Below are 10044 nucleotides of genomic sequence, written 5' to 3' on the forward strand. Positions count from 1 at the left end.
ATTATTATCATTATTATATCTGACCCCAAACCACACCTGTAGTGCCCAGTAATACCCAGGGGTGGGCTATTTGGAGAAAAGGTGGAGATTTTTCTGGAATGGAAGATGAGAAGCCCCCCACCTTCAACAGATATGCAAGTCCTGGTCCACAGGAGAGAGCAGCTGTTTCACCAGCTCTGGGGCTACTCCAGCAGCTCCAGGGTTAACCCATGAGTCCCAAAGCTAACCCATCAACCCCAAGGCCATCCCTTTAGCCCCCAGGCTGCTCCATCATCTTAATACAATACTCCTCTTCCAATAAAATTCCTTTCTTACTTCTGGACTGAGTGGAATTGGAGCCTCATATTCTTAGGACAAAACTCTGCTATGAACTTGTGTGTGTTTTTTCCAGAACAGTACAAGACTGCCAATGTGGTCAGCGGTCTAGTTTGGAGAGTGGGAGTGAGGGGGCGGGGCACCAAGAAGGTAAATGATTCGCTCAAAGTCACGTGGCTAGTAATGCTGTCAGAGGTGGAACTTGAACTCAGGTCTTTTTAACTCCACATCCAGCTTCCTTCCTATCCACTAGAGTCAGGCTGCCTCTCAAGCTAACATGAATGCCCCATTTTACAGAGATTGGAGGTTGAGGGCAGGGAGAAAGGTCTCTCCCCGGTCTCCAAGTGTTTAGGAAAGGGTGAAAAATGCTGGAGTCCACCTCTGAACCCAGGACTCCCAACTCTTGGTACTTGGCTCTTTTCAGGGCACCAGGCTTCCGTCTCTCCCTTTTGTCCCGTTTTCCCACCTGCTGAGTGAGGGTGTGGGACTCCTAGGTCGGTCATTGAATCTCTCTTCCAGCTCTAAATCTCCCATCCTCAGGGATCTCTTCAAAGACTCTCAACCTCTAGATTCAGATTGTCTCCCTCTCCCCACCCCCTCCCCGTTCCCCCCCCCCCCCCCCCCCCCCCCAGTAATCCCCCTTTCTTCCCTCCCCGGCAGGCTAAAGGAGCCAGCGCACATGCTCACAGATGCTGGGGCTGCTCAGGAAGCGGCTGGCTGCCAGGGGCCATTTCAAAGAGAGCATTGCCGGGCAGGCGCAGCTAGAGAACCCAGCAACCGAGTCTCGGGTAGGTATCTTCTCTCCGTAGTCCCTAGAGGCCAGGGGGAGGGGGCAGGGAAGGCCCCCGGGGGCTTCCCAGACTGGCCAGGGATCCCTTTGTCCTTGGCTTGGGAAAGGATGTCTCCCAACCGCGGGGGGTAGGGGTACGACAATGGCTTCTGCCAAATGCGTCCCAGCGCCGAAGAGCAGGTATGGGTACGACCTGGAGGAGGGAACTCTCAGGACCAGCCTTGCCTTGAGCCCAGCAGGGAAACGAGTGGCAGGGCCAGGCTAGGGATGAGTTTAAGGTGCTTAGATTTGGGGCGGCTCCAGAAAAGTTGAGTGGAATATGTGCTACCTGTGCATGTGTGCGTGTGACTGTCTGTCCCCTCTACTCCCCCAGGAGCCATAGGAGGTAGAAGGCTCTAGAGGTCATCTTATAGAAGAAATTTAAAGTCCAGAAAGGGGAAAGGACTTGCCCAAGGTCATACACTGCTAGTACATAGAAAGAGTTGAGGTTTGAAGCCAGGTAGGGTTCTTCAGACGATTCTATAATAAGCTAGACATTATCTAATAGCATCAAACATGGAATGCCAGAGATAGAGGATATCTTGGAGTTAATCTACGTTGTTAGAAATAAGGAAAACTAAGGCCCAGAGAGGAAGTGAGTGAACAGGTTATGTTTCAGGAGAATGTAAGGTCTTTGAAGGGAAAGGTTTCCTCCATCCCTCCTTTCCTTCCTCTCTCCTTTCTTTCCTTCCTTCTTCCTTCCTTCCTTCTCTCCCTCCCTCCCTCCTTCCCTCTTTCCTCTCTCCCTTCCTCCCTCCCTCCCTCCCTCCCTCCCTCCCTTCCTTCCTTCCTTCCTTCCTTCCTTCCTTCCTTCCTTCCTTCCTTCCTTCCTTCCTTCCTTCCTTCCTTCCTTCCTTCCTTCCTTCTTTCCTTCCTTCTTTCCTTCCTTCCTTCCTTCCTTCCTTCCTTCCTTCCTTTTTCATTCCTAGCTGGAGCTGGGGCTTAATAAATGCATATTGGATGGATGATTGGGAAGGAGAATACAGCTTCCCTATTGCCATAGGTTATCTTTTATTCAGATAGTGTATATTTGTTGAATTAAATCAACTGAATTTATTTAAAATTGTCAAACTAGGAATTAGATATCTCTTGTTACAGAATTTCTAGTTACAAGAACAATGTAGGTGAGGGGTGGGTAGATAAGAGATAAAATGTTGTTAATTGAAAAATTCTTTTTTTTTTTAAGAACATGGTCCATATCTTTACAGTCACAAAGCTGGCTAAAAGAGAATATAAAATAATTTTCATAGATTAAAAAAAAAAACCAACCTTTACCTTCTGTCTTCGAATCAATACTAGGTATTGGTTCTAAGGCAGAAGAATGAGTAGGGCTAGGTAATGGGGGTTAAGTGACTTGTTCAGAGTCACACAGCTAGGAAATATTTGAGGCCAGATCTGAAGTCAGGTCTTCCTGATTCCAGGCCTGGCTTTCTTATCTACTGAGCCATCTAGCTTGCACTTAGATTTGGAAAAATTGACTTGATACTATATAATGTCATCTCAAAGTCTTTGCAGATGTACTTGCAGAGACTGGTGACCATCTGTCAATGTTATTGTATCAGGGTTTGAAGATTGGTTTGGATTTCAGATCTCTAAGATCTTATTCAACTGAGATTCTAGGATTCTATATGTGGAAGGTTAAGTATACAAGACATGTTTTGGGGAAACTAAGTTTTAAGAAATAATCTGGGTTATAAAGCATGTCTATCTTCATTGTCTCATTTGGCCTTCAAGATGATCACTGAAGTCATAAGGGTAGATAATTCTTATTGACAATATGGTTAAGTAGGCAGAGAATTGAATTTTGACCCAAATTCAAATTCTGGCTCTGGCATTTACCATTTGTGTGATCTTATGTAAATCATTAACTTTCCTGTGACTCATTTTCCTCATCTGTAAAGAGGTTGAATTAGATGGCTCCTAAGATCCCTTCTGACTCTAAAGCTATGATACCAAGTTAAAATCCTTTCTTGGATACTAGCTCTGAGTGACCTTGGGCAAGTCACTTTACCTTTACCAAACTCAGTTTCCTCATTTATAAAATGGGTATAACAACACCTACCTTACAGGGTGATTGTGAGGATGAAATAAGATAACATCTGTAATGCACTTTGCAAATTTTAAACTACTGTGTAAATGTTAGCTATAAGCTATAGCCTTCCCTTTTCTGGGTCTCAGAGGACTCATCTGTGGTTATTCTGGGTATATGACAGACATTCCACTTCACCTGTCATGCTTTTGCCCAGAATGCTCTTGCTCCTCACCCCCTACTTTTGGCATTCTTGTCACCCTTCAGGGCACATTTCAAACGTCTTTCCTGATCTCTCTCCAAATTCTAGTGCCTCCCCCCCAAAAAATGTACTTTGTAGTTATTGTAATACATATTGCTTCCTCCATATACTGTAAGCTCTCAGAAGGCAAGGTCAGTTTCATCTTTTCTGTCCATCTCTGTATGCCTCTACTGGCTGGCTCTTCATCATGTTCTGTTGCTTCCAGGCTGGGCTCTTGTCTGGGCACAGCATCTTTTTTTTTGGGTTGGATGGGCAGCTGCAGTCTTTTTCCACTTTCAGCTGGGGGCTTGGCTGGGTGGTGCTGCTCTCCCTCAAATTGTACAGGTATAGAAAGAACTCTTTCAGATGGAGCATTTAACTTTAGCTTAGCATCTGAAGAAGCTTCTCTTTGACTGCCTCCAAGCTTCCAAGAGAGATTGTCACCTCTGGGGGTGGGGAATAGAATGCCTCCCCCATTCTATATATTCTTCCTGGCTCTGAAACTTCTTCCAGCCAGACCCTTTATGCTGCCTTAGGGGGATTCGTTTCAATTCTATTCCTTTTGCCCCCATATTCTTTTGGCAATCTTATGTAGACAAATGGCTAAATATAAAGGTATGAATTTAAATTTGTCTTTATAACCTCTTCATATTCAGTTGAGGTTTTTTGCCTACACCCTCTCTAGGATTGGCAATGTGTGTTTATCTTTCAATAGCCTTTTTTGTTATGTGTCAGTTCTCCTAAGTCTCACTGGAACATCTCCTCTTAAGTCTAGTTTTGGGGGCAGCTGGGTAGCTCAGTGGAGTGAGAGCCAGGCCTGGAGACAGGAGGACCTGGGTTCAAATCTAACCCCAGACACTTCCCAGTTGTGTGACCCTGGCCAAGTCACTGAACTCCCATTGCCTAGCCCTTACCACTCGTCTGCCTTGGAGCCAAGCCAGAAGGTAATGGTTTTTAAAAAATCTAGTTTCTCTTCCATAGGTAAGTCCCTCCTTCCACTGCTCTCTTCCCTGAACTAATTATCCTTAGACTCTTTAATCAGTTCTCATATGACATAACCTCAAAGCCCTTCATTCTGGTGGCTCTCCAATAATGACTTGTTTATCCATGTCCTTCTCATTGGTCAAGGTCTCTCTCTGTTTCTGTCCCCTGCCACCCTACCCCATTACCTATTCATTCCAAAATGCTGTATCAATGATTCCTGAAATCACATTTTTGGGCTGCCATTTTGCACTAGTAATTCATTGAGTTGGCAGTCTACAAACATCCTCAGATCTTTTTCAGACAAATTGCTATCTAATCATGCCCCTCCATAGTATACTTGTGAAGCATTTTTAAAACCCCAAGTGTAAGTATGACATTTATCACTACAGATTTTCATCTTCTTAAACTTAGTCCAGTGTTTTATATAATCTATTAAGATCTTTTTGGGATCTTGACTGTCATCTAGTGCAGTAAGCTATTTCTCGCTGCTTTATGTCATTTGTTGATTTGTTGGGCATGCCATCTCTGCCTTTATCTAAGTTCCTGTTTAAAAATGGCGAACAGCACAGGAGGGAGCTTAGAAACCTGGAGCATTCCACCAGGGATTTCCAGCCCAGGTGCCATCGGGCCATTAACTACTATGCTTTGGCCATTTCATCAATTTGGATCCATCTGATTGTATCATCCTCTAGTCCACATCTTGCTACCTTTCCCCCAAGAGTAACATTGTGATATTTTATCAAATGATTTGCTAAACTGTAAGTAAATCATCTTAGCAGCATTTCCCTCATTGACTAGTTTTATAATCCTGTCTGGCATGACCAACCTGTGCCTGATGAACCCATGCTGGCTCTTTATAATCACTGCTTTCCTTTTCTAAATGTTCGCTAACCATCTCTTTAATGGTCCATGGAATAAGGTGAAATTCAGTAGAGATATGTGATCCGCTTGAGAATTTTCCTAGCATTAAGTCAAGGTTACTGTCTTGCAGTTTACAGACTGTTGGGTGTAAGCAGGGAAAGAACTGTTAGTTCATTTATTAGGATATAGCAGGCCTGTGATTGTAGGTTACTTAGAAATTTGGCCTTTTGTATACACTTTCCCTCCATATGTTGAGTTTGAGACATGTAGAAACCTTTCTTCTGGACCATTTTCTTGTCTTCGGGTTTAAGAAATAAGCAAATCCTTCTGCTAGTTTGAAGACAGGCAGAGGAATCTTGTGTCTTTACATCTTTGGTCTTGGCCAATGCCGGAATTTGATTTGCTCCACCATGTTCATATATCACAAGTACTTTGTTTTTCTTTTTTCATTGGGAAATGAATTTTCATTCATTTTCATTTCATTATAATGGAAAGGAGTAGGCCTAGAGATAAAACAAAATCAAAAGAAGAAGGTCAATAAAACATTTAAAATTTACAGAGGAGAAGCAAGTTATACATAATAAAGATTCAGTTTCATGTGAAATCCTTTTTACATGGAATGTAAGTTTTATTTGGTGGTCTAGAATTTTAAAAAATTATGTCTATATATCAATATTTGTTAATAATTAGTATACAAACTATTAATAACTGGTAGCATAGAATGGTCTATTATAGATTATTATAACTATATTATAGTTAATAGAGTATTAATTATATTTTGTTAATCAATATATAATAGAGCAATATATAATTAATATAATTTATAAGGATATTCTACACTAGATTATTAGTGAATAGATGATTATATAGTATAAGTAGTGTTATTAAAGTTATTAATATTTATCAATACCAATAATTAAATAAAAAATTTTAAATGTTTGAGTAGGAAAAAAAGAAACCTCATTCCTTGTTGGCCTCCACTGCATTCTTCTTACTTGGATCACACTGGATTATGCTGGCCAGTGCAGTGGGCTGGGAGATGGGAGGGGATGGTGTAGGATCTCTCAGAAGGAATATAGTCATCAAAGAGACAGTTAGCCTGGGTAATCTCTAGAGGCCCCTTCCAGCTAACATCCTATGACTATATTCTCTGGTACCTCCCAGCTCTGACATTCTGTGTTCTATTTCGCATTCTAAAATTCTTTGTTTTGAGGTTCTTTCCAGATCAGGTAAGTCTATATTTCATATTCTACAAGTCCATTCTAGCTCTAAGATTCTTTCCAGCTCTGACATTCTGTATTCAAAAATGCTTCCGGTTAGGAGATTCTTTGTTTCGTGTTCCAGAGTCTGGGCTAGCTCTTTCGTTAGGTTCTAAGATCTTTTCTTGTTTTGATATTCTATGGCTCTGTGCTCTGAGGGATGATTTCTCAGTAGCCAGAGCACCTGCCTTTAACAAGAGAAATATTTTTAGCCCTTGCCTCAGTCCTCTCTTGAAAGAGAAATAAATACAAGCCTGCCTCTGATGTCTACACCAGGATAGAAAAGCTGGCTGGTTCTGTGAGGAGTTTTACAGGTGGTTACACATCAAAGCACTTGAGTGTTTGATGAGGGGGGTCAGAGGGTCCAAAGATTGGGGCAGGAACTCAACTTTCCCCATCCCCCCACAAACAGTGCTCTTCAGACAGTTCCAAAGAGGCTCTCACTTTCATTCATTGATCCCTTCATCCATGCTTTATTTCAGTCTTTTGTTCCTTCATTTATTTATACTTTGATCCTTCAGTGGGTTGTAACTCCACTGATCATAGACACCCCTTCCAAAAGACGTGAATCAAAGCCCACCCACACCTTCTTAATTTAATAATATAATAGCTAGCAATGATATAGTACCTGCGATGTGCTAGGCAAATGTGCCATTTACAAATATGATCTCATTTGCCTCTCAACAATCCTAGGCAGTTGGTGTTATTAGCATCTCCATTTCACAGTTGAATTGCCCAGGGTCACACAGCTGCTAGTAAGTGTCTGAGACCAGGTGCCATCTTGCTGCCTGATCTTGTGTGCCCCAAATGCTAGCTCACTTGCCACTTCTGCTCCCAGTTATCCTATGATCTTGTTCCCTGACTGGACCACTTTCTGTCCCACTCACACATATCTCAGATGCTCTCTTTTAAGCTACTTCTGGTATTTGCCAATGCCATCCTCATACTCAGTGTCCCTCTCCATTGGCTTTTGGCTAACTCGATTTAAGTCTTTGGACCTTGTGGCATTGGGAGCTATAGTGGACAGAGTTCTGGAGTCCTGAAGTCAGAAAGACTAGTTCAGATTTGGCCTCAGATATATTTACTAACTGTGTAACCTTGGACAAGCCACTGAACTTGTCTGCCTCAATTTCCTCATCTGTCAAATGAGGATCATAAAAGCACTGACCCCCCAGGTTTGTAATGAAGATAAAATAAAATGACATCCTGCAAATCGTAAAGTTTTAAATGTAAATTCTAGCTATTATTATTTCCCAAGTTGCAGTCCCATGATATCACCACAATGGTATTGGTATCACGCTTTCCTCTGTAAAAATTAAAATTAATCTACAATAATTAAAATATATTTTAAGCGATTTATTAATAATCACTAGAAAAAAAAGGAATAAGAAGGTAAAATAAAACCACGTGCCTATGGCTAAGCTACCTGTTAAAAAAGCCCACTCCACGACAGTTGTGACAGGAAGCAAAAAGACCGAGACCAGGACCCCCCCCCCCCATATATATCCCTGTGTCTACATCAGCATGTAACAACAGGAAGTCAGTGGGCTCCTGAGAAATGCAGTTCAAAGGCACAAGATTTCCAATTACACACCTCATTTAGGAAATTAGATAGGTTCCAGGGGGCTTGTGGGGAAGAAACCAGTGAACCATACAAAAAAGTGAGGCGGCAGGGAGGGAAATTCTACTGTTACCTCCTTGGGTGTGTAAGGAGAAGTCTGTCAGCAGCTAAGAGCCCTGTCAAAGCTGTCAGTGATCCCTTTATTCTTTCAAAAAGCATTTACATAGTCCCTACTATGTGTCAGGTTGGTTGAGCAATGCCCGTAAGAAAAGCTTCCAGGCTTAAAGGTGGGCATGTGTATTCCCCTTCCCTGGGATCCCTTCCCTAGTCTTTTGCACTTATCCATCCTTGCAGGGCCACCTCGAATCCTACTCCTCCGAGAAGTTTTCCCTGACTACCTATGACCCGCAGAACTCTCTTAAGTTCCTGTGGCACTGAATGTACCATATTTTGGCACCAGATTCTCTACCATCTTGCATGGATCTTTTCTTCTCAATTAGAATCATACAATCACAGACTTAGAGCTAGGAAAGGCCTTAGAATGTGTAATATCAGAGTGGGTGTATCCTGAGAACTTAGGGTGTTGGAGAGACTGAAACTGGGAGAGGCTTTACAATGTAAGATGTCAGAGCTGGGAGGGGTTTTAGAACATGAAATGTCAGCACTGGGAGGAACTTCACAACCAAAAATGTCAGGGCTGGGAAGAACCTCTACCACAGAGGGTTTTATTTTATTTTTTAAAATTCTTACTTTCTGTCTTAGTATCAATTCTAAGGTAGAAGAGCAGTAAGGGCTAGGCAATGGGGGTAAGTGACTTGCCCAGGATCACATAGCCAGAAAGTAGCTGAGTTCACATTTGAACCCAGGACCTCTCAACTCCAGGCTTGGCTCTCTATCCACTGTATTATGTAGCTGCCCCTATCACAGAGCATTTTAACAACAGCTAGCATTATATAGCACGCTAAAGGTCGTAAACCATTCTACAAATAAAATTCAGTTTTATGTTCACAAGAAGTAGGTGTTATTATCCTCCCTTTACGGATGAAAGGATTGAGGCTAAGTGAGGTTAAATTTGCCCATGGGCACACAAGGTGAGGCCAGAGTTTAACTTCTGTCTGCAAGCCTTGGGATTCATTGCTTTATCTAGTGAGCTACCTAGCTGGGGCGAGAGCTGAGGCAGGGGCAGGGTGTGGGGAGAGGGAGAGGGAGAGGGAGAGGAGAGAGAGAGAGAGAGAGAGAGAGAGAGAGAGAGAGAGAGAGAGAGAGAGAGAGAGAGAGAGAGAGAGAGAGAGAGAGAGAGAGAGAGAGAGAGAGAGAGAGAGAGAGGAGAGGAGAGGAAGAGGGAGAGGAAGAGGAAGAGAGAGACAGAGAGACAGAGAGAGAGAGGAGACAGAGAGACAGAAAGAGACAGAGAGAGAGAGAGACAGAGACAGACGGGGAGAGAGAGAGAGAGAGAGAGAGAGAGAGAGAGAGAGAGAGAGAGAGAGAGAGAGAGAGAGAGAGAGAGAGAGAGGGAGAGGAGCAGAGACAGAGAGAGAGAGAAAGGAGGCAGAGACAGAGAGAGAGAGAAGGGGAGAGGGGAAAGGGGGAGGAGGAGGGAGAGGAAAGAGAGTTCCCAAGAGCAGAAATAGGTCTGTGAGAAGCAACAGAGGTGTTGTAGTGGACAGTGAGTCACAGGACCTGACTCTCCTTGCTACCATTCTGACCTCAGTTAAGTCCCTTCCCTTCTTCTCTCTAGGCAAGATCCTGGACTTCTACACCCAGAAGAGACCTTAATTTTATAGAGGGGAAAGCTGAGGCTCGGAGAACGTAAACTGCCTTACTTAAGGTCACTAGCAATAGGTGGCAGAGATGAGATTTGAACTCAGGCCCTGTCAGTACTCTTTCCATTGTGCTCTGATGCCTGCTTCCTTAGGTGTGCTATGGAGGGGTTGAACCAGCTGACCTTTCAAGTCCCTTCTGAGT

The 10044-nt window shown here is 43.1% G+C and overlaps 1 protein-coding gene across 1 annotated transcript in view; it reads left to right on the plus strand.

Annotated features, from left to right (window-relative positions):
- The first annotated feature begins 557 nt into the window (after positions 1 to 557).
- The window catches only part of C6H4orf48 (chromosome 6 C4orf48 homolog), a 37474-nt gene continuing 27987 nt past the window's right edge, over positions 558 to 10044 (plus strand). The window contains exons 1-2 of the mRNA XM_007497275.3: positions 558 to 721; positions 976 to 1103. The gene's annotated coding sequence lies outside the window, so the exon portion shown is untranslated. The remainder of the gene's footprint in view (positions 722 to 975; positions 1104 to 10044) is intronic.

The sequence above is a fragment of the Monodelphis domestica genome, chromosome 6 (assembly GCF_027887165.1).
Source record: "Monodelphis domestica isolate mMonDom1 chromosome 6, mMonDom1.pri, whole genome shotgun sequence".
Lineage (NCBI taxonomy): Eukaryota > Metazoa > Chordata > Mammalia > Didelphimorphia > Didelphidae > Monodelphis > Monodelphis domestica.